General features: G+C 40.1%; 1 non-coding gene across 1 annotated transcript; it reads left to right on the top strand.

Moving 5' to 3' along the window:
• The first annotated feature begins 10,788 nt into the window (after positions 1–10,788).
• On the top strand, positions 10,789–10,894 carry LOC118491778. The gene has a single exon (XR_004892223.1). It is a non-coding gene; the product is annotated as a small nucleolar RNA R71 (small nucleolar RNA).
• The last annotated feature ends 7,821 nt before the right edge of the window (positions 10,895–18,715 follow it).

Raw genomic sequence — 18,715 nt, 5'->3', positions numbered from 1 at the left:
GCCATCTTCGTCTTACTCTGGAACTCCTAAAGAAAGAGAAACTTTTTGCCAAGTTCTCCAAGTGTGAATTTTGGCTTAAGGAAGTTCAATTTTTAGGACATATTGTCAACGAACAAGGTATTCATGTAGATCCCTCCAAGATCAGTGCGATTAAGGATTGGGATACGCCTACTACTCCTACTGAGGTTCGTTCTTTTCTTGGTCTTGCGGGTTATTACCGCCGCTTCATCGAGAACTTCTCAAAGATTGCAGTTCCTCTAACTGCTCTAACTCAGAAGAATAAACCCTTTGAATGGGGTTTTAAGCAAGAAGAAGCATTTCAGACCTTGAAGCAGAAGCTTTGTGATGCACCTATTCTGACTTTGCCTGAGGGCAATGATGATTTTGTTGTTTACTGTGATGCATCGAAATTGGGTCTTGGCTGTGTTCTGATGCAAAGGAACAAAGTCATAGCCTACGCATCAAGGCAATTGAAGGTACATGAGAGAAACTACACCACTCATGATCTTGAGTTGGGTGCAGTTGTCTTCGCTCTCAAAATCTGGAGACACTATTTGTATGGCACAAAATGTGTGGTTTTCACTGACCACAAAAGTCTCCAGCATATCTTCAACCAGAAAGAACTCAACATGAGGCAAAGACGTTGGGTCGAACTCCTAAACGACTATGATTGCGAAATTCGATACCATCCTGGTAAAGCGAATGTTGTGGCTGACGCATTAAGTCGTAAGGAACGTATTATGCTTCATTGTGTTCCTGTTCAATCTGTTGTTCAAGCTCGATCTGATATCCAAGCACGCATTACTCAGGCTCAACAGGCTTGTGTTTCACAAGACTTGATGGGTAAGGAATTACCCTATCACATTAAGCCTGATCTTGTGCTGAAGGAAGATGGATCATATTATTTCATGGACCGTTTGTGGGTCCCAAGCCAAGATGATCTTCGCACTTTGCTTATGGATGAAGCCCATAAGTCTCGTTATTCTGATCATCCCGGCTCAGACAAGATGTATAAGGATCTTCGTACTCAGTATTGGTGGCCTGGTATGAAGAAAGACATTGCCTTGTACGTTTCCAAATGCCTTACTTGTCTCAAGGTTAAGGCTGAACACCAACATCCTTATGGTCTTTTGGAGCAACCAGAGATCCCAGTTTGGAAATGGGAAAACATTGCTATGGATCTCATTACTAAACTTCCGCGCACTAAGAAAGGTCACGATGCCATTTGGGTAGTTGTTGATCGTCTTACAAAGTCAGCGCATTTCCTGCCGATCCGTGAGAATCTATCTGCTGAAGATCTGGCCAAAATCTACGTGGATGAAATTGTATCTCGACATGGTGTTCCTTTGAACATTATTTCTGATAGGGATGCTCGCTTCTCTTCTCGATTTTGGAGAACCATGCAATTTGCTATGGGGACCCAACTCAATCTGAGCACAGCCTATCATCCACAAACAGATGGCCAAACAGAAAGAACAATCCAGACTTTGGAGGATATGCTTAGAGCGTGTGTGATCGATTTTGGTGGTAGTTGGGATTCACATCTTCCATTGATTGAATTCTCCTACAACAATAGTTATCACTCCAGCATCAACATGGCTCCTTTCGAGGCTCTCTATGGTCGAAAATGTCGTTCACCAGTCTGCTGGAATGAGATCGGTGAGGCTCAGCTTACTGGACCTGACCTCATTCTAAAGACAACTGACAAGGTTAAGAAAGTTCGTGATAACTTACAGGCAGCTCGAAGCCGTCAAAAGAGTTACGCGGACCGACGACGCAAGCCCTTAGAATTCCAAGTCGGTGATCGTGTATTACTTAAGGTCTCACCTTGGAAAGGTGTGATCAGATTTGGAAAGAAAGGAAAACTTGCACCTAGATACGTTGGACCATTCAAGATCGTCGAAAGAATCGGTAAGGTAGCCTACAGACTTGCATTACCTCCCGAACTTGGAAATGTTCATCCAACTTTCCACGTATCCAATCTCAAAAAGTGTTTAGCTGATGACAACCTCCACATACCACTTGACGAAATCCGTGTTGATAAAACACTACATTTTGTTGAGAAACCTGTGGAAATTATGGATCGTGAAGTCAAATGGCTTAAACGCAAGCGCATTCCGTTGGTTAAAGTTCGCTGGGAATCTAAACGTGGACCTGAGTTTACTTGGGAACATGAAGATCAAATGAAGGCGAAGTATCCACATCTATTCTCACGAGTTTCCTCTAAACAAATTTCGGGACGAAATTTCCACAAGTAGGGGAGACTGTGACATCTGTGCTTGTAATCATTGTAAACAGTTCAGTTATCAATGAAATAAAGTTATTTGATCCCTATGTTTGTTTGATTATGTTTGATGTTTTTCATATTTTGACTTTTATTCGATTTCAAACTCTATATTGCTTTCTGGAGAATTATGCGCAAACTGGTGCGAAAACGTAGTCAGTTTAACGCGACAAATACTCCGGAACATCAATTTATGCTTAACATACCTTAAATAACCTTTACATAACTTAGAAATAAGTTTTGAAGGCTTTGGTATGGCAAAATCTAGTCTATTCGCTTACAGGGACTAAAATTGACAAACTGCGAAAGTATGCCAATTTGAACAGTAACGAACATTCCGGAACATGATCATAAGTTAAACACACCCTAAATATCCTTTACATAGCTTAGAAATAGTCTTTGAGGGGTTCGGTGTGCTAAAATAAACTTTTGGGTCATTCAGGGACTAAAAGCGTCAAAAAGTGCATAAGTTTGCATTTTCGCGCATAACTTACGTTCTGAATTCATCCGGACATCCAAAAATTTATGTAAGCATTAAAATATTATGTTTTAATGTTTGGCATGAGAAAAATCCATTCGTCGCGCAATTTGGACCATTTTTGTGTCCGTTACGACTTCCGTCGTAATTAACCGAACAACGCAATCGTACGGCCAAACGAACTAACATCCGGCATATTTTTGAGCATATTTCAAGTCCCCTATACTTTAACTTCATTTTAGAGCCTTAAAATGGGTTTGACGGGTGTTAGAAGTGCCAAAACACGTCCATACGCGCACAGGGGTCAAATCTGCCAAAACTGAAAGTTAGCTGGTCTGCAGGTCCCTTACGGACCGTATGGGGTTGCTTACGGTCCGTAAGCCCCTCCCAGATCAGCAGAAATGCTTTCCAGCCATTTCCAGCTGTTACACACTTATGCACATGGTTTCTCCTAAACTATGGGCTGGTTTTGGGTGCCAATGGTTTTGTAAATCAGTGGGTACGAGGTGTACGGCTCAGATTTAACGCTTGGGGAACAAGAAACGATCTTAACGGTTCCGTGTTTTCTTTAAATACCCAACCCCAACTTCATTCAAACCCACTTGATTCTGAGATTTTCTCTAAGTTGGAGTTATAAACACTTCATACCTGAGAAATACTCGGAAATCAATCTTGCGGGGACCTTCTGTAAGTATTCTTTCGCGTTTTTCGTTCGTTTTAGCGTTAAAGTCAAACTTTGTTTGACTTTCTGCTTTGACCAGTTTATGGTCAACACGAAGTTCGTTTGAACTTCCTAACGTGAGCGTAATCATCGATGGTTATAGTCCCTAGTGACTATACCTACTGATTTCCACGTTATCTAGGCTCAGTGACGAGTCGTAGTTTCGGCCAAAATGCGTTTTATCACGTATTTTGTGACCAAACTACTCTAGGGTATTAAAACCGTTTGTTTTAATACCAAACCTGTTTTCTAACTTTACTAAACATGTTCTAGCATGTTTAGCTCGTCGCTTTTAGATTTGTGCTTGTTTAGGGTCGTAAAGGTAAGCGATCTAATCAATCGCTTATGCTTACGAACCCGACCCATTTGGTCGATCATTAGGATCCGACCAAACATTTTAGGTGACCATAGTTGTGTAGGGAATAACCTTCCGAGGTTATACCTTATGGTCACGACGTTTAAGTAGTTGTATGATAAGTAGTTCTTATGCCTTAGGTAAATTACCAAAATACCCTCTTTGCGCCAAAATTCATTTTAAGCCTATGTAACATAAATTTTGACATCTAAACTGATTTAGCAACAATATTAAGCATGTTAAGGCATAACTTGCTTGTCATAGGACTAGTTAAGCATTCCGAACGCGTTTTACGCGAGCGACGCGTTAAAGTAGCATAAGCTACCTAAACGGGTCGTAACGGGTCAAAAGCACTTAGGATAGGTTTCGTTTTAGTACGTAGGCTTTGTTAAACCATGTTACATAAGTTCCCCTACTTATTTGGTTTACGAACCCTCGTACTACCCGATCCTCCGATAGGTCCGTTTATTAATGTAGATACCTATATAGGTGCCGTTTGATTCCGTGATCTTCTAGCATTGCTTGGTGGTTATCCTACGACTTCTAAGCAATCACAAGTGAGTACATAGTCCCCTCTTTTACTGTTTTCCAAACATTTTGGGGTGAAACACATGTGCCTACTTGTTACTTTCGTGCTTTCTTGTTTTCACATCATATACTTGCTATGTTCATTAGTACACTATTAGTACATGATTTCATTATGTTTTGCTATGTATGTTTACTTAACATGCTAGCACACTGATTTACATTACATTACTTTGCGATATATGTTCACATGGCATATTAGCACATTGCTTTTCATGACTTTTCTGCTTTGTATGTTTACTTAGCATACTTAGTACATTGTTTTCACATAACTTGTTTACATTTGGTATAACATTTGGTTTGCATAAACGGTTCTTTTACTACATTCATTAACATTAGCTACGCCGCTCGGTAGTAAGTAATGGTACCATAGGACTTGACAAATCCCGTTCCTGACATCCTGGGTTGGTTTGGATGAAAGGAATGACTGAATCTGAAAACATTTTACTTTGATAACCTTTACTCTAAGGTTATCCTGCTGTCTCAAGGCTTGAATGTAATGCGTTAACTTACCACATAAATGTTTGTATCAATAAAACAAGCTTTTACTTGGCAAAACATAACTTTTTGATTTATTCAAAATACTTTGTTTTGTTCCTTTTTACTTATGGTTAAGTATTCTCATTTTGTTACTTACCATACATAACTTTTGTTTACACTTAACTACATGACTACATTTTGGGTTTTAAACATTGACAATGGTTTAGACAAGAACATTTGATGATTGATTTGAACATGAACTATATACTTTGGTGGTTTGTTTAAGTGACTTAAGTAACGATATGTGTGTAGTATGCTACAAGCATGGTGGATACGCCGCTGGTACTTCCTATATATAAGTGCTTGTATTATATTACATGACATACCGTTATTTAAATCATTCAATTTTGGACTTATACATTTTTGCAAATAACATATTTTTCACAAGACTTTGTTTTACAAAACAATTTATTTCATACAACTTATTTTTACTTGGTTATTCTTTTAACTATACATCATTCTTTTATACATACATATTAACTGATTTGTTATCGCTTTTCAAACATTTTATAAGCAAACACTTAAACTAGATTCATGACAAGTTTTCATTAAACATTTTCTTAAACCTAAGTCATGAATCCTATTTTCATAAAACCTATGTTACTCACAGGCATTTTTATGCTGACGTACCTATTTTCACATGTGTTTCAGGAGCTAATGCATAGGATGATCGTGACACGCTAGGGTGGACTTGGGCCTTAGTGACATAAAACAGAGCTAGACTTAGTTTAATTACGTTATGTACTCCTTAATTCTGTGGTTTTAAGACAATGTAATATGTTGGTTCTTGTTTCGAACGATGTATTCCACCCTTGGGTGATGAATAAAATATTATTTTAATTACCTTGGTTGTGGAACAATAATTCTGTTACAACACTCCCCGACGTTTCCGCCACGATTTGATGTTTTACGTGGTCGGGGTGTGACACCAAACCTGGGCCTCTCATGGTTGTTCCTCATCGACCGGGTGCAAGATGTAGCCCGCTTTGTCAAGCTCCAAGTTGTTGATGTCATTCCCCTCCAAGTACGGCTTCAATCAGTGACCGTTCACCGTTTGTTGTTTCAATGTTTGCTCGTCTTAGATGTCTACATCACCAAATCTCCCAACTCTCCGAATGACATACGGACCCATCCATTTGCTTTTGAGCTTGCCCGCAAACATCTTCAATCTTGAGTTATACAACCAAACTTTTTGCCCCACTTCGAATGTTTTCTTTCTCAATTTCGCGTCATGCACTTTCTTGAGTTTATCTTTATAGGCCGATGCACATTCGTACGCCTCATCCCGAATCTCTTCTATCTCGCTCAATTGCAACTTTCTCAACTTACCCGCCTCATCATAATCCGAGTTAACCGTCTTGATCGCCCAATGTGCCCGATGCGTCAACTCCATTGGCAAGTGACAACCCTTACCATACACCATCCGGTAAGGCGTTGTGCCAATAGGAGTCTTGTAGGCCGTTCGGTATGCCCACAATGCATCGTCTAACTTGCTCGACCAATCCTTTCTATCCGTTCTTACCGTCTTCATGAGAATCTCTTTGATTTGACGGTTGGACACTTCGACTTGTCCACTTGTTTGTGGATGATAAGGTGTGGCAACTCGGTGGTTCACGCTATACCTTTTCAATAATTTCCCGAAGTTGAAGTTTTTGAAATGCGAACCACCATCACTTATAATAACCCGCGGGATTCCAAAGCGAGAAAAGATGCTGGATTGAACAAATTTACAAACAACCGAATGGTCATTCGTTCGTGTTGCAATAGCTTCAATCCACTTCGAGACATAATCCACCGCTACCAAAATGTATAAGAAACCATTCGACTTTGGAAAGGGACCCATAAAATCTATACCCCATACATCAAATATCTCAACAACCAAGATCGGTTGTAACGGCATCTCATCCCTCTTCGATATGCTACCCATTTTTTGACAATTTATACAATTTCTGGCGAATTCAATTGCATCCTTGAAAATGGTGGGCCAATAAAAACCACATGAAAGAACCCGATAGCCTGTTTTGTGCCCACTAAAATGACCCCCACATGCGGACGAATGGGCATGGGTCAAAATTTCTAACACTTCTGTTTCGGGCACGCACCTTCGTATAACTTGATCCGGTCCAATCTTGAAGAGATCCGGTTCATCCCAAATGTATTGCTTTACTTGGACCATGAATTGTTGTCGACGCTTTTTGGTCCAATGACTTGGAATGGCACCCGTGGCTAAGTAATTGACATAATGAGCATACCACGGTGCAACGAAAGTGGAAACGGCTAAAAGTTGCTCGTCGGGAAAACTTTCATTAATTTCACTCACATCATCGGTCCCTTCCACCGGAATCCGAGACAAGTGATCCGCTACTACATTCTCACTTCCCTTTTTGTCTCGGATTTCTAGATCGAATTCTTGTAACAATAACACCCACCGAATTAATCGAGGCTTCGCATCCTTTTTCTCCATCAAGTACCGGACCGCACTATGATCCGAATAAACCACCACTTTGCTTCCCCAAATATACGAGCGAAACTTATCCAAAGCATACACCACCGCTAGTAATTCCTTCTCGGTTGTGGTGTAGTTAAGTTGCGCTTCGGATAAAGTTTTAATCGCATAGTAAATCACCACCGGCTTCTTGTCAACCCGTTGACCCAAAACTGCACCAATAGTGGTGTCGCTTGCATTACACATTATCTCGAACGGCTTTGACCAATCCGGTGGTTGCAAAATAGGAGCTTTGACCAAGTGTTCCTTCAAAACAGTGAAAGCTTGCATACATTCGTTAGTAAAATCAAATGGGACATCTTTTAATAACAAGTTGCATAAGGGTTTGGTGATAACACTAAAACCCTTAATGAACCGTCTATAAAAACCCGCGTGTCCCAAGAATGACCTTACACCCTTAACATTTTTCGGAGGTGGCAAAGATGATATTACCCGTATTTTTGCCTTATCCACCTCCATCCCCCTTTCAGAAATTACATGACCCAACACAATGCCCTCTTGCACCATGAAATGACTTTTCTCCCAACTTAGCACTAGATTTTTCTCAACGCACCTTTTTAAAACCTTTTGTAATTCGTTGAGGCAAGCATCAAAAGTAGTGCCAAAAATGGAGAAGTCATCCATAAATACTTCGAGCGACTCTCCAACCATGTCCGAGAAAATACTCATCATACATCGTTGGAAGGTTGCCGGAGCATTGCACAAGCCAAATGGCATTCGCCTAAAGGCAAAGGTGCCATATGGACAAGTGAAGGTGGTCTTGTGTTGGTCATCCGGGTGTATGGCGATTTGGTTGTAACCCGAATACCCATCCAAAAAACAGTAGTATTTTTGACCCGATAGTTTTTCAATAATTTGATCAATGAATGGTAGCGGGAAATGATCCTTAGAAGTGGCGGCATTCAGTTTCCGGTAGTCAATACACACACGCCACCCGGTAACCGGTCGGGTGGCAATTTGTTCACCACTTTCATCCTTGACTAATTGAATGCCGGCCTTCTTAGGCACAACTTGGGTGGGACTCACCCAAGCACTATCTGAAATTGCATAAATAATTCCCGCATCCAACCATTTAATTACCTCTTTTTTAACTACCTCCCGTAGGTTCGGATTCAATCGCCTTTGAGCCTCACGTGTCGGCTTTGCATCTTCAGTGGTAATGATTTTATGCATGACAATGGATGGACTAATTCCTTTGAGGTCGGCAATCGTCCATCCAATAGCTCCCTTGTTTTCTTTTAAGACCTCCATCAATGCTTGCTCTTGTGCCAACTCCAAATTAGAGGCAATAATGACCGGTAAGGTGTCATTATCCCCTAAAAACACATACTTCAAGTGGCTAGGCAAGTCTTTGAGCTCCAACTTTGGTGGTTCCTCCAATGATGGTTTCGTACCCGAATCGATCTCCGCCGGTAAACCTTCAAATTGATGAGTCCATGGCGGTCTACCTTCTTTCAACGCCATCACGTCTTGCTTTTCCTCTTCAACCCGGAGTGCATAAGCATGTACCTGTTCAGAAAAATCACACAGGCAAATATCCAAACCATCCTCCTCATACTCATGCGGGTTGCATCCGTCAACTATATCTGCCATGAAACACTCATCAACACCGTTAGCATTAGAATTGTTAGTAAAAACATTCAAACGCATTTTTCTATTTCCAAAAGCCATATCAATTGTACCAAATCTACAATCAATAATAGCATGTGCGGTGCTTAAAAATGGCCGACCCAAAATTATATTTTGTTGTTGCTTAGGGTCCGCCGATGAGTAATCCAAGACTAAAACGTCAACCGGGTAATAAAACTCATCAATTTTCACAATTACATTTTGAACCATACCCCGAGGTAGCTTATGAGACAAATCGGCCAAAACAACCGTTGTCTCCACCCTTGCTAACGGACCAAAGTCATATTGGTCATATAAGCCCCCCGGTAAAATGCTAACCCCGACTCCAAGATCTAGCAACGCCTTAGCCATTTGAAAATTTCCAACTTGTATATTAATCAATGGCGTGCCCGGATCTTGGAGCTTAGGAGGAAGCTCCCCATTCAAAACCGCACTCACTTGCCCGGTTAAATCCACCCGCTTAGGCACTTTCTTCTTGTTTTGCCTTTTTTGTGTACATAATTCTTTTAAGAATTTTGCATAAGCGGGGACTTGTTTTATTGCATCGAGAAGTGGGAGATTTATTTTCACTTGTTTAAACATGTCCCACATCTCCTCTTTTTGAGGACCTCTCGACACAATAAAATTTTTCTTTCCCGGGTCAAGTAAGGCCGATGGAAACGGGACTTGACTCGGTTCACCCTCAAATTTTTCATTCTTTTCATTTTCACCCAAACCCGGTTTTTTAACAATTGTTTCTTTTGGTTTAACCGGTGAAATTTCATCATCACTTTCATTACCCGTGACATCCTCAACTACCCCCTCAACCAATTCGGGTGACAAATTGGCTTTGAACTCTTTTCCACTTCTCAAAACACTAACATGATTAATATTAACATTACCTCGTGACGAACCATGTGAAGGGTTTACCTTAGTGTCGCTTGGAAGTTGACCCTTACCTTTCTTCAATTCCGCCACATCGGTTGCTAATTGACCCATTTGGGTTGTTAGTGATTGGATGCTTTTATCACGAACCTCGTCCTTTTGCATTCGAACTTCATCAAGTTGGTTCCGTTTTTGCATCTCCATTTGCATACTCTTTAGCATCTCCATCATCTCGTTTCCACTCGAAGACCCCCCTTGTTCTTGACCCGTTTGGTATTGTTTTTGATAGCCTTGGTTATTTCCGCCTCGGTATCCCCCTTGGTTATTGTAAGATTGGCGTGAACCAAAATTACCTTGGCTACCTTGAAAATTCGGGTTTGCTTGATTTGAAGGGTTCCCATATCTAAAATTCGGGTGGTTCCTCAACCCGAGGTGGTAGGTATTAGAGTTCATGTTGTTGTAATTCCTACCACCTCCTCCTTGACCTTGAACCGCATGGACCTCCTCGTATTGCCCTTCCAACATCCCTTGGCAATTTTCAGCCGCATGACCTATTTCATTACACAAAGCACAAACATCATAAATTTGGTTAGTGGTTTGAACATTACCATCATCTATGGCGTGCACTTGAGGTCGGGTAGTGGTTGGTCGGGCTCTTCTTGAAGCTTGAGCTTTCCTCTTTGATGTAGTTGCCATGCTTTCCAAGAACTCCCAATCATCGTTCTCATAATTTGTTCCAAAAGTCCCACCGGTAATAGACATCAAATCACGTGCATCTTCGGCACTCAACCCCTCGTGAAAGGCATTCATCAACTCCCACAATTCAATTCCATGGTGAGGGCAATTTTTAATCATCATATTGAAACGCTCGAATGCCTCATGAAACATCTCACCATGTTGTTGTTGGAAGCTTCTCAACCCCTTTCTTGCATCGTTGGTCTTTTGGGCGGTGTAAAACTCATCCAAGAAAGTTTGTTGCATCTCCCCCCATGTATATATGGATGCCGAAGGTAACGTGTAAAACCACTTCTTCGCCTTATCTTCCAAAGAAAATTGGAATAATACCAATTTGATATCGTCGGCCGAAAACCCTTGACTCCCAAGAGTGTTGCAAATCGAGTCATAAGCCTCTAAATGAAAGTAAGGCTCCTCCGTTGCCAACCCCTTGTACTTTGGTAAACTTTGCAAAGAGTTGGTTCTTACTTCAAATGTTCGCCCTTGATCATTATGAGGAATGACTACCGGTGAAGGGTTTTGAGTGATTACCGGCCGAAAATGTGCTTCGATGCCCCTCACATTTTCTCTAAGGTGTCTCCTTGGTACACCATACCTACCTCTTGGAATAATAGGACCATTTGGCCTTGGTACTTGCCCTTGTGGTGCGATCGGTTGTTGAAACTGTTGTTGTCGCATCGGTGGGCGTTGAGGTGGTCTTTGGAATTGTTGTTGTACATGTTGTGGCCGGACTTGTTGCAATGGGATAGGTTGTTGCATTGGTGGCCCTTGTGGTCTTGGCCGAATGTGTTGTGGTATGAGTTGTTGTTGTGGCATCCCACCAACACTTGTCATCCCTTGAGATTGACTTTGCACATACCCAAACTCCCCTTGATCACCATAACCTCCATAAAAATATCCATCCTCATCGTAACCCTCAAATTCTTCAAACCCTTCATCATAACCATCTCCTTGGATTCCCGAAGTTTGCCCAAATGGAAGGGTCGAATACTGAAAACCCGATTGTTGTTGTTGTGGTCTAAAAGATGAAGTAGTATGCACAATAGTTGAATTTGGTGCAATTGTGAAAGTGGATGATGATTGACCCGTAGTTGGGGGAAAGAAGTGGGATAATGGTGGGATTGTGGTGGATGGGTTGTAGGTGATGGCGGGTTCAGCTTGAGTGGTGATTGGTTGGGTGACATTGGATGGTGTGAATTCGGCGGTGGTATTAGGTAATGTGGTGTTTGGTGATGGTTGGGTGGAAGTAGATATAAAGGATGAGGTCGTTTGACCCGTTGTAGGTGGAATTTGTGAATCAGCCATGATGTTTCTCGGTGTGATGGGTGAAGTGGGTGAACCAATGATCTTGTTTTCTCGTACTAAAACTCTGTTTTGTCTTAGCGTTCTTTCAATTTCCGGATCAAACGATAGCGATGATGACCTGTGAGAGCCTCTAGTATGCATACACCTGAAGTACCTGCACACTAAAACACAACCAGCGTAAACCCGAAAATAACAAAACAAAACTAATAAACTGACACACGTTGCGCACTACTCCCCGGCAACGGCGCCAAAATTTGACGTGTTTGTCGTGGTACACGCAAATTTAATCCCAAAAACAACTATAGATAGTGGTAAGAGGGTATCGAACTCAAGGAGTATGTGGAAGGTATGTCGATTGTATAGCTTTGCACTTAAACTACAATTAATCTAATTTGTAGAAAAATAAAGATCAATGGTTTGGATTGTTGTTTTAGAATACTAAATTAAAAACTAGTTGCAAATCAAATGTTGGTTGTAAAACAATTTAGGAGAGAACAATGACCATCTTAGGATTCAGTTTCTTTAAACAATTGTGTGTGTAATTCCAACTAGAAAGAGTTACATAGACATAACTCGTGTATAGATAATTGAAGTGATAAAAGGGGACAAAGTACTCGGATTATACAAACGCGAGGTTGTTTCCCGATGACCAATTAATCAATAACCAACCCTAACCCTTCCCGTGATATCTCGATTGCCAACGGCACCAAGAACGTACGATTGAGACTAGAAATTGCAATATCGATTAACAAATTACAAGCAATTAAACATACACCATGATATTCAAGCAACGCAAGTTATCATTCTAGAAATTCAGAAATAACACACAAAAGTTTAATAGAAACATTCACCTAAGATGATCACCGAAGAGTTTAGCCGGACATGGCTTGGTGAATCATCATAGTAGCAAATCCAATGTTCATGCGAATCGAAAATACAAACCGAATGATAGCAATTGTTCAAAACCAAGCAAGACAGCCAAAATTCGCCCCCAAGATGTTCTCTAACCGTTCAATGATGAGGAATGATGAAAAGACCCCATCAAAACTAATAAAAGTGGCAGTTACACTTTTCCCGTCAGGCTCCACCGTAAATTACGGTATCACCGTAATTTACGGTGAACATAAAAGTTTTACGGTGATTTGAAACTGATTTACGGTGAGCTCCAGATGAAATCCAGGTCCACCGTAAATTACGGTAGGACCGTAATTTACGGTGGTGAGCTGATATGTCTTCTTTGTTTCGTCTCTTGTTCCATGCTCGACCCGCTCATCTCCAAACTCTCCAAAGCTGCATTTAATCCATCTTTTAACTCCTGAACCGCACCTGAAACATAAGCAACGGTAGTTATCTAATTCAAGATAATTACACGATTAAGTGAAGGATTATTTCGTCCTTTAACATGATTAAGGGTTGTCCAACGGACCACCCGTCAACAGGTGGTTGTGAAGATGGTGGTGTTTGTACTATAAGTGGAGAGGTGATAACAGGTTGTTCTAGAATTGGTGATTGATGTGGTGGTGATAGATGTGGTGGTGATTGATGTGGTGGTGATAGATGTGGTGGTGTAGGCTGTTTTGGTGGTGATTGATGTGGTGATGGTTGTTGTTGTGGTTCAGGTGGTGTAGGTTGTTTTGGTGGAGTAGGTGGTTTTGGTTTTGATGCACGTTTAGGATTAAGCTTGATTGTCAACTTTCGAGCAGCTGTAGTTACAACACGCTTTCTTGCACTAGCCTTCTTCCTACCACCAGATGATGGTGGTGTTTGAACTTCTGTTTGAGCATGCTCTGAAGATGGAATGTATAAATCATCATCATTTTTACCACTCCTTTTTCTCTTTTTATGTTTCTCTTTCTCTAGATCAGACATTACTTTCTTATAACGCTCAGTTTCATCAACCTCCTCTTCAGAACTGGATGAACTTTTTCCTTCATTGTCACCTTCAATCTCTCCAGCTGCTTTAGCTGCTTCTTCAGCTTTAAAACTTTCTTTAAGAGCTTTCAATAAACGATCAGATTCAGGAGATAAATGAACCTGATCTCCTTCAACATCAGCATCTGGTTCTTCTTCCTCTGACTCATCAACCAGCATTGTCTCAACACTTTTCTTTTGACGTTTCTTTGGTTGTGAAGATGAACCTTCCTCAGCTGGTTCTTTCGGAGTTCTCTTGCCTTCTCTTTTCTTCTTTTCTTTTACATCTTCCAAAAACCATTCACTTCTTGTATTTTTGAATCCTTCTAACGTTTTAAGTTCATCAGCTGCACTTGTTTCTTTCATCTCTTTATCATTCCTCCATTTGAGATGATCAATAGGATCTGGATCAACGTAATTTTTATCCTTGATAAATCCAAAGAATTCTGCTTTTATTGTTGATTCCGGATGATTTTTGGGATATCTGGCCAAAACTTTCAAAGTTTCATTATCCATGTGGAACAATGCCAACAAATCATTATTTTTCATCTTTCTCAAGATCTGGATAAGCATGATCCAGTATCATCTGTACAAATCTTAGATAGATCCATGTTTTGCTTTTTGATGTAATATTCTCCTTCATATAATGAAAAATGATTCTCGAGAAATTATACTTCTTGTTCAACACAAGTGCCGTCCCCATGTTCATCTGATAATCTCTCATGACATCATAACCACCCTTCCTGTGACTTAGTGCATGAATGATTGAATGAATAAAGAACTTGTAAGGCTTTTAAAAATTTGCTTTCAAGTAGTTAGCACTATTCAGTGGTCCACTATATCCCATCCTTAGCATACAACCCTTCACCATCCTTTCTGGAAACTTTGTCGGAGAGTTTTCATCATCAGGAAAATCCAACACTTCTCGAACAAGCTGTTCTGTAATGATGATCAGTTTATCTTTACCATCCAAGCTCACAATCGAATTTATCGTTTTGCTTTCTTCATCATACTGTGCATTATTCCAGAAACGCTCAATATGTGACTCAAAAACAAGATGCTGATTAGGTAAGGCCTTCTGAATAGGTAACCTCTTCATAAACTCTAGAATATCTTTGAATGCAGCCATTTTCAGAAGCTTTTCATCGTAAACACAACAGATGTTGTGTAACGGATCGAACTGCACAATCGAAGCCTGAAAAATATCATAGAAATTCAAGTTACACTTTGAATAATTTTGTAAGACAACACATCATTCAAACGAAATAGTTTCAAACGGAATGTCATTTCAAACGAAATAGCATCTTCAAGCGGAATGATGTTATCAAACGAAATGTCCAATTCAAGCGAAATAGCTATTTGAAACGAAATGACTATTGGATGCGAAATTACCATTTGAAACGAAAAGCCCATTTGACACGAAATGCCTATTTGACATGAAATGCCTATTTCGTGCGAAATACATCATCATTTCGTTTGAAATTCCAGTTCATGAACAGATTTCACAAAATTTTATCTTATGATGAAATTGAAACTCTTAGACTATTCTACTATGAATTCCCAGCATATGGGTATGTTTTATTCTCATTTTGACCCACAAATAAACCCTAAATCTAAGTACAAACTTTCAGATCTACCATGTTCATGCGAATCGACCAAATTGAACTCCTAAATCAGATCTATGATACATTCCGAGCATACAGATATGATTATTGTTCATTTTAGTTAACAATCAAGCCCTAGATATAAGTTTGTGGTTCAGTTCATCGCTGTTCATAAGAAACCGACAGATCTGGGTAAAATCAACATGATTTCTCACCTTTCCCATGTTCTAAGTTGAGTAAACCAACTTAAAAATGGATTACGAGCAACAAACAGACAATAATCTGGCTTAAATCGATGAATATGGTGTTTTCGCGTGAAATCGCCTGATATAGTGTGGTTGATGCGAAATGATGAAACTGATGAATTCAAGCGAAATGCCATCCCTATTTATAGACGAGCTCATTTCGTACGAAATGAGCTGTGAGGCAGTTTCAAGCGGAATCAAGGTTCAAGCGGAATGGCTATTTCGTGCGAAATAGTCATTTCGTTTGAAATCTCAATTTTTTCAAAATTTTTCAAATTTTGAACTTTTTGACTTTTTACCATCACACCCAGTTAACCAAGTCCAAGTTAATGACCCTGGTCAACTGTTTAGCCTGCCAAGTCCAAGTTAATGACCTTGGCTGACCAATTTATGAAGTTTGCTGACTTTTGAAACAGATTTAAGTTCAAATTAATGAACTTTTAAACTTTCAAGCTATTACCAACACCTTTTTCACAATCTTTTGCTTATCCAACCCTTATGATCCAAACTTGTTCAGCACATAAGAAGTTGATCATCAGATCCCCAATGTCTGTTGTCGAAAATAAGATGAAAATCAAATCTTTTTGTATTTTAATTTTGCTAAACAAACAGACAATCTTTTTGAATTTTTGATAAACAATAAACTGTACACACATATTTTTGATGAGCGTGTTAGGGGATCATATCAGCTGCCGACAAGATACAAGTACCGTTAAGCTTTTATTTCATACACAGCATTAAACAATTCGCTTAGATTGTCGATATACTGATCCTCTTAAATTTTCACACAAAGTTCAATCTGTTCAGGATACAGATTTAGTGTTTTAAGGTCTTGACTTTACGTGTTTACCACCTCAGAATATACTCCCGTATCCAGACCATTATATTCAGTCTTACAGGTGAGTGCACACTAATGATATCTGTATTGGGTGAATGCAAGGCCATGAGAGCTCAGGCTAGAACTTCCGTTCAATCAGAGAGATGATGGCTCGACTTTCGATGGGTTCCCTTTGGGAACCTTTTTTACAATAGCACATGATTATCATTTTACAATGTTTCATCATTTTTTATGCTGAGGGGAGGCTTTATGAATAAAGCAGTGCAGAGTATTATACGAGGACTAGGCTATTGCTTCCGCAAAATCAGAAGTCCTGGTATAATACCCCAGATATCATCACGTACAAAGACCTAGTATGTCAGAAATAGGATCTTTCAAACAGAATTTCAGGGGTTACCTATATATCCTGGAGATGTTCCCCACGTAAAAGCAAGTTATGATTTTATGTTTATATCCCAAACAAACTTCCTAAATGTGTAAAAACCCATCGGCACATCATCAGCGAGACTGCTTAACACATTTTAAACTTTACATTTCTTTAGCGTACTGCATCTGTCTAGCTGATGTACTATCATTTCCCCTTTTTACACAAACTCTTTTTCAAATTTTCAATGTTTTTGGATTTTGAAATTTTATCATGTTTTTGGATTTTCTGCAAACTTTCTCCCCCTAAAAACAAAAACATATTTTTGTGTTTTTGGTTTTATCAAAAAGCAGAAAATAAACTGAAAAAAAAACTTGACAACACGACGTGGATCACTTCTGATCGCCGTCCTCCTCGGCTTCACATTCAACAACCCTCCCAGAAAACAAATTTTTCAACCCATTTAATTTCAAAAGATAACTAAATCTCTTTTTATCAAAAGGTTTTGTGTAAAAATCAGCTTTCTGATCATCGGTGTGTATATGTTCAATTCGAATTAATTTCTTCTCGTAAGAATCACGGATGAAATGATGTCGAATTTCAATATGTTTCGTTTTAGAATGGTGAACCGGGTTTTTAGTTATGTTTATAGCTGCCTCATTGTCCACAAAGATTGGCGTGTCTAATAACTGCAAACCAAAGTCCCCCATCTGCTGCTGGATCCAGAGGATGAGAGCAACAGCTCGAGGCCGAAACATATTTAGCCTCGCACGTAGAGAGAGCGACTGAGGTTTGTTTCTTGCACTGCCAGGTGACTAGTTGAGTTTCGAAGAACTGACAGCCTGCAGTGGTGGACTTTGCATTTTGCTTGCAGCTACCAAAATCAGAAACAGCATAGCCAGTGAGAGAAAAGTCACCAGACTTAGGATACCACAAGCCGGTGCTTGGGCATCCTTTAAGATACCGTAAAATTCGTTTCACAATCGTCAGGTGTGACTGTCTCGGCCTGGCCTGATATCTGGCGCCTAGACAAGTTGGATACATGATGTCAGGTCTGGACGCAGTCAGATACATTAAGGATCCAATGATAGACCGACCGGTAGTACGTCTTATCCACCTTGTCACCGCTTTCGTCTGGACATATCCCATGATTCTGAGCTAAGGGGGTTGATGTTGGAGTAGATTCAGACATGTTGAACTTTTCCAGCACATCATTCACGTATTTTGTTTGATGAATGAAGATTCCTTCGGGCATCTGCTCAACCTGTAGCCCTAGGAAGAACAACATCTCCCCCATCGAACTCATCTCAAACTTTCTCTTCATAACCTTCTCAAAGTCTTTACACAAATCATCATTTGTCGAACCAAAAATGATGTCATCAACGTAAATCTGCACGATTAATAGATGCCCTGCAACCTCTTTTGTAAACAAAGTGCTATCAACCGCCCCTCTGATGAACCCGTTCGCCAGCGGATGTTGGGAAAGCGTCTCGTACCAGGCTCTCGAGGCCTGGTGTAGTCCGTAAAGTGCTTTATCGAGAAGATAGACTTTGTTTTTGTGCACTGGATCAGTAAACCCTGGCGTTTGTCCAACGTACACTTCTTCTTTGATTTTGCCATAAAGGAATGCAAATTTAACATCTAATTGGTAGACTTTGAATCCTTTCCAAGACGCGAATGCTAGGAAGATTCTAACTGCCTCGAGTCTAGCAACTGGCGCATACACTTCGGTAAAATCGATGCCTGAAACC

This window comes from Helianthus annuus, chromosome 4, assembly GCF_002127325.2.
Source record: "Helianthus annuus cultivar XRQ/B chromosome 4, HanXRQr2.0-SUNRISE, whole genome shotgun sequence".
Taxonomy (NCBI): Eukaryota; Viridiplantae; Streptophyta; class Magnoliopsida; order Asterales; family Asteraceae; genus Helianthus; species Helianthus annuus.
Note: the sequence above shows the minus strand (reverse complement) of the source record. Positions and strands in the feature narration are given on the sequence as shown.